This window comes from Pseudophryne corroboree, chromosome 7 (assembly GCF_028390025.1).
Source record: "Pseudophryne corroboree isolate aPseCor3 chromosome 7, aPseCor3.hap2, whole genome shotgun sequence".
Classification (NCBI taxonomy): domain Eukaryota; kingdom Metazoa; phylum Chordata; class Amphibia; order Anura; family Myobatrachidae; genus Pseudophryne; species Pseudophryne corroboree.
Window position 1 is genome coordinate 104,355,650 of NC_086450.1, and position 6,803 is coordinate 104,362,452.

Sequence of the window (6,803 nt, forward strand, 5' to 3'; positions counted from 1 at the left end):
AGCAACCATCTTGCCCAGTAATTTGATGCAAAGATGTATAGACACCCTGCGAGGACTAAGTACCGAGCAGACCATAGCCTGGATCGTCAAGGCCTTGTCCATCGGGAGAAACATCTTTTGAGATACAGTAGCTAGTATCATTCCCAGGAACTGAAGACGTTGGGTGGGTTCCAGGTGAGATTTCTGAAAACTTAGGATCCACCCATGATCCGTGAGTAGGCGAGTAGTCAGATCAATGCTGTGCAGTCGACGCTCCCTGGACAGTCTTTATTATGAGATTGTCCAAATAGGGGACTATGTTCACACCCATCATGCGCAGCTGCAGCATCATCATCTCCGCCATGACCTTGGTGAAGACCCTCGGAGATGTGGATAATTCAAAAGGGTAAGGCCTGCAACTGGAAATGGTCATCAAAGATGGTGAACCTGAGGTAAGCCTGATGAGAGGGCCACATGGGAATGTGTAGGTAAGCATCCTTGACATCCAGAGATACCAGGAACTCCCCCTCCTCCAGAGCGGATACCACCGGCCCTCAGAGACTCCATTTTGAATTTGAACACCCGCAGATACGGGTTGATAGACTTCAGATTCAAGATGGGGCGCACTGAACAGTCTGGAATGGGAATGACAAAAAGACTGGAGTAAAAACCCCTGTTGCGTAATGGAGGAGCTACAGGAACTACCACCCCTGTCTGCAAAAGTTTTTGAAAAGCTCCTTGTAAGGTAACTTTTGCTGCGGGTAAAGCTGGTAAGCCTGACTTGAAAAACCTGAGAGGAGGGAGTGTTTGTAATTCCAGCTGGTTTCCGTGGGAAACAAGGTCCCTCACCAAAGGATCCCGGCAGAACTCCGCCCACACGTGGGCAAAGTGTTGAAGGCGAGCACCTACCTGAAAGTCGCCTTTCTGCTGGGGCCAACCATCACCTGAGATAATAGGTCTGGTCGTATCGGAAGCGGAAAGAGCGCGCGTCTATGGAGATCTGATGACTAATGGCTTCTGGGCCAGGCTGAGGGTTACCAACAGGACAGTGTCTCCTTCTTGCTTGAACTGGTGAAAAACTAGCGGAAAAAGGAAAACTGGAGGGAAGACGTAGGTAGATGGAAGGTCCACAGAAACCTTGTGGTTATGTCGTGAAGCCATGAGATCTATTTCTTCTCTGAAGAGAGGACCATCGCTTGGGACCTGATCAGATGTGGGTGTCCATTCCACTGGGGCAGGATCCCAGGACTTGCACAGCAGAGAGGATGGACACTTGGTGACTGTGCAGTAACTTGCGTACCCCGTGCTGTAATGCTAACATTTTGTCTGCAGGTAGGAAAAAATAAGATTTTACTTACCGGTAAATCTTTTTCTCGTAGTCCGTAGTGGATGCTGGGGACTCCGTAAGGACCATGGGGAATAGACGGGCTCCGCAGGAGACAGGGCACTTTAAGAAAGAATTAGGAATACTGGTGTGCACTGGCTCCTCCCTCTATGTCCCTCCTCCAGACCTCAGTTAAGGAAACTGTGCCCGGAAGAGCTGACAGTACAAGGAAAGGATTTTGGAATCCAGGGTAAGACTCATACCAGCCACACCAATCACACCGTATAACTCGTGATAAACTTACCCAGTTAACAGTATGAACAACAGAGCATCAGATAAACCTGATGCAACCATAACATAACCCTTATTTAAGCAATAACTATATACCAGTATTGCAGAAGAAGTCCGCACTTGGGACGGGCGCCCAGCATCCTCTACGGACTACGAGAAATAGATTTACTGGTAAGTAAAATCTTATTTTCTCTAACGTCCTAGTGGATGCTGGGGACTCCGTAAGGACCATGGGGATTATACCAAAGCTCATAAACGGGCGGGAGAGTGCGGATGACTCTGCAGCACCGAATGACCAAACACAAGGTCCTCCTCAGCCAGGGTATCAAACTTGTAGAATTTTGCAAAAGTGTTTGAACCCGACCAAGTAGCTGCTCGGCAAAGCTGTAATGCCGAGACCCCTTGGGCAGCCGCCCAAGAAGAGCCCACCTTCCTTGTGGAATGGGCTTTTACTGATTTTGGAGGCGGCAATCCAGCCGCAGAATGAGCCTGCTGAATCGTGTTACAGATCCAGCGAGCAATAGTTTGCTTTGAAGCAGGAGCACCCAGCTTGTTGGATGCATACAGGATAAACAGCAACTCAGTTTTCCTGACTCCAGCCGTTCTGGCTACATAAACCTTCAAAGCCCTGACTACATCTAGTAACTTGAAATCCTCCAAGTCAGTAGTAGCCGCAGGCACCACAATAGGTTGGTTCAAATGAAAAGAGGACACCACTTTTGGCAGAAATTGCGGACGAGTCCGTAATTCTGCCCTGTCCATATGGAAAACCAGATAGGGGCTTTTATGTGACAAAGCAGCAAATTCTGACACACGCCTAGCCGAAGCTAAGGCCAATAGCATAACCACCTTCCACGTGAGATATTTTAACTCCACGGTTTTAAGTGGCTCAAGCCAGTGTGATTTCAGGAAACTCAACACCATGTTAAGATCCCAAGGTGCCACTGGTGGCACAAAAGGGGGCTGAATATGCAGCACTCCCTTTACAAACGTCTGAACTTCAGGAAGAGAAGCCAGTTCCTTTTGAAAGAAAATGGGTAGGGCTGAAATCTGGACCTTAATGGACCCCAATTTTTAGCCCATAGTCACTCCCGACTGTAGGAAGTGAAGGAAACGGCCCAGCCGGAATTCCTCTGTAGGGGCATTCCTGGCCTCACACCAAGCAACATATTTTCGCCATATACGGTGATAATGTTTAGCCATCACGTCCTTCCTAGCCTTTATTAGCGTAGGAATAACCTCATCCGGAATGCCTTTTTCTGCTAGGATCCGGCGTTCAACCGCCATGCCGTCAAACGCAGCCGCGGTAAGTCTTGGAACAGACAGGGCCCCTGTTGCAACAGATCCTGTCTGAGAGGCAGAGGCCATGGGTCCTCTGTGAGCATTTCTTGCAGTTCCGGATACCAAGTCCTTCTTGGCCAATCCGGAACAATGAGTATTGTTCTCACTCCTCTTTTTCTTACGATTCTCAGCACCTTGGGTATGAGAGGAAGAGGAGGAAACACATAAACCGACTGGAACACCCACGGTGTCACTAGTGCGTCCACAGCTATCGCCTGAGGGTCTCTTGACCTGGCGCAATACATTTGTAGCTTTTTGTTGAGGCGGGATGCCATCATGTCCACTCCCGGAATGAAGACTGCTGACAGTGCTTTTATGTGATTCTCCGCCCAGCGAAGAATTCTGGTGGCTTCCGCCATCGCCACCCTGCTCCTTGTGCCGCCTTGGCGGTCTACATGAGCCACTGCGGTGATGTTGTCTGACTGAATCAGCACCGGATGGTTGCGAAGCAGAGGCTCCGCTTGACTTAGGGCACCCTCGGAGGCTTGCATCCGTGGTCACCATGACCCAGTCCTGAATGCCGAACCTGCGACCTTCGAGAAGGTGAGCACTCTGCAGCCACCACAGAAGAGACAGGGTGTCCTGGGGAATAGGGTGATCAGCCGATGCATCTGAAGATGCGATCCGGACCTTTTGTCCAACAGATCCCACTGAAAGGTCCTCGCATGGAACCTGCAAAAGGGAATGGCCTCGTATGACGCCACCATCTTTCCCAGGACTCGCGTGCAGTGATGCACCGACACCTGTTTTGGTTTTAAGAGGTCTCTGACCAGAGTCACGTGCTCCTGAGCCTTCTCCGTCGGGAGAAAAACCTTCTTCTGGTGTGTGTCCAGAATCATGCCCAGGAAGGGCAGACGCGTCGTAGGAATCAGCTGCGACTTTGGAATATTCAGAATCCAGCCGTGCTGTTGCAACACTTCCCGAAAGTGTGCTACGCTGATCAGCAACTGCTCTCTGGACCTCGCCTTTATGAGGAGATCGTCCAAGTATGGGATAATTGTGACTCCTTGCTTTCGCAGAAGCACCATCATTTCTGCCATTACCTTGGTAAATATTCTCGGTGCCGTGGACAGACCAAACGGCAACGTCTGGAATTGGTAATGACAGTCCTGTACCACAAATCTGAGGTACTCCTGATGAGGTGGATAAATGGGGACATGCAGGTAAGCATCCTTTATGTCCAGAGACACCATAAAATCCCCCTCTTCCAGGCTGGCAATGACCGCTCTGAGCGATTCCATCTTGAACTTGAACCTTTTCAGGTAACTGTTCAGGGATTTTAAATTCAATATGGGTCTGACCGAACCGTCCGGTTTCGGTACCACAAACGTTGTCGAATAGTAACCCCTTCCCTGTTGAAGGAGGGGAACCTTTACCACCACCTGCTGGAGATATAATTTGTGAATTGCCGCTAACACTATTTCCCTCTCTATGGGGGAAGCTGGCAGGGACGATTTGAGGTAACGGTGAGGGGGCATCACTTCGAATTCCAGCTTGTATCCCTGAGATACAATCTGTATAGCCCAGGGATCCACCCGTGAGCGAACCCACTGGTGGCTGAAATTTCGGAGACGCGCCCCCACCGATCCTGGCTCCATCTGTGGAGCCCCAGCGTCATGCGGTGGATTTAGTGGAAGCCGGGGAGAACTTCTGTTCCTGGGAACTAGCTGTATTGTGCAGCTTCTTTCCTCTACCCCTGCCTCTGGCAAGAAAGTACGCACCTCGGACTCTCTTGCCTCTTTGTGATCGAAAGGACTGCATTTGGTAATATGGTGCTTTCTTAGGTTGTGAGGGAATATATGGCAAAAAAATTGACTTCCCAGCCGTAGCTGTGGAAACTAGGTCCGAGGGACCGTCCCCAAACAATTCCTCACCCTTGTAAGGTAAAACCTCCATGTGCCTTTTTGAGTCGGCATCACCTGTCCATTGCCGAGTCCACAGGACCCTTCTGGCAGAAATCGACATTGCATTTATTCTAGAGCCCAGTAGGCTAATGTCTCTCTGGGCATCTCTCATATATAGGACAGCGTCTTTTAGATGCCCCAGGGTCAGTATTATAGTATCCTTGTCCAAGGTATCAAGTTCCTCAGATAAAGTATCTGTCCATGCTGCTACAGCACTACACATCCAGGCCGACGCAATTGCTGGCCTTAGTAGGGTACCTGAATGTGTATAAATGGACTTCAGGATACCTTCCTGCTTTCTATCCGCAGGATCTTTTAGGGTGGCCGTATCCTGTGACGGCAGGGCTACCTTCTTAGATAAGAGTGTCAAAGCTTTGTCTACCCTAGGGGAGGATTCCCAGCGTTATCTGTCCGTTGGCGGGAAAGGATACGCCATAAGCAACCGTTTGGAAATCTGCATTTTTCTATCTGGAGATTCCCAAGCTTTTTCACATAACTCATTTAACTCATGTGAAGGGGGAAAGGTCACCTCATGCCTTTTTTCCCCAAACATATAAACCCTCTTGTCAGGGACTGGGTTTTCCTCTGAGATGTGCAATACATCCTTCATTGCTATAATCATGTAGCGGATGGCTTTAGCCACTTTAGGCTGCAACTTTGCATCATCGCCATCGACACTGGAGTCAGAATCCGTGTCGATATCTGTGTCAACAATTTGCGATAGTGGGCGCTTCTGAGACCCTGACGGCCTCTGCACTGTAGGAGCAGGCATGGGTTGAGACCCTGACTGTCCCAAGGCTTCAGCTTTATCAAACCTTTTATGCAAGGAATTAACATTATCATTTAAAACCTTACACATATCCATCCAATCGGGCGTCGGCGGCGATCCCACATTCATTTGTACCTGCTCTGCTTCCACATAGCCTTCCTTGTCAAACATGCCGACACACCACACACACAGGGGATGCTCTATTTGAGGACAGAACCCCCACAAGGCTTTTTGGAGAGACAGAGTATGCCAGCACACATCCCAGCGCTATATGACCCAGGAATTACACAGTAACTTAGTGTTTACCCAGTAGCTGCTGTATATACTGATTTTGCGCTAAATTTATGTGCCCCCCCTCTCTTTTTAACCTCTTTCTACCGTGAATCTGCAGGGGAGAGCCTGGGGAGCTTCCTCTCAGCGGAGCTGTGGAGAGAAAATGGCGCTTGTGAGTGCTGAGGAAGAAGCCCCGCCCCCTCAGCGGCGGGCTTCTGTCCCGCGATTTTGTGTAAAATAATGGCGGGGGCTCATGCATATATACAGTGCCCAACTGTATATATGCCCACTTTGCCAAGAGGTTTCTAATTGCTGCCCAGGGCGCCCCCCCCCCCCCCCCTGCGCCCTACAGTGACCGGAGTGTGTGGGTTTAATGTGGGAGCAATGGCGCACAGCTGCAGTGCTGTGCGCTACCTCATATGAAGACTGGAGTCTTCTGCCGCCGCTTTTGAAGTCTTCTTGCTTCTCACGCCGGCTTCTGGCTCTGCGAGGGGGACGGCGGCGCGGCTTTGGGATCGGACAACCAAGGGTGCGTTCCTGTGTACGATCCCTCTGGAGCTAATGGTGTCCAGTAGCCTAAGAAGCAAGACCTATCCACAGTGAGTAGGGCTGCTTCTCTCCCCTCAGTCCCACGTAGGAGAGAGTCTGTTGCCAGCAGATCTCGCTGGAAAAAAATAAGATTTTACTCACCGGTAAATCTATTTCTCGTAGTCCGTAGTGGATGCTGGGAACTCCGTAAGGACCATGGGGAATAGCGGCTCCGCAGGAGACTGGGCACAACTAAAGAAAGCTTTAGGTCACCTGGTGTGCACTGGCTCCTCCCACTATGACCCTCCTCCAAGCCTCAGTTAGGACACTGTGCCCGGACGAGCTGACATAATAAGGAAGGATTTTGAATCCCGGGTAAGACTCATACCAGCCA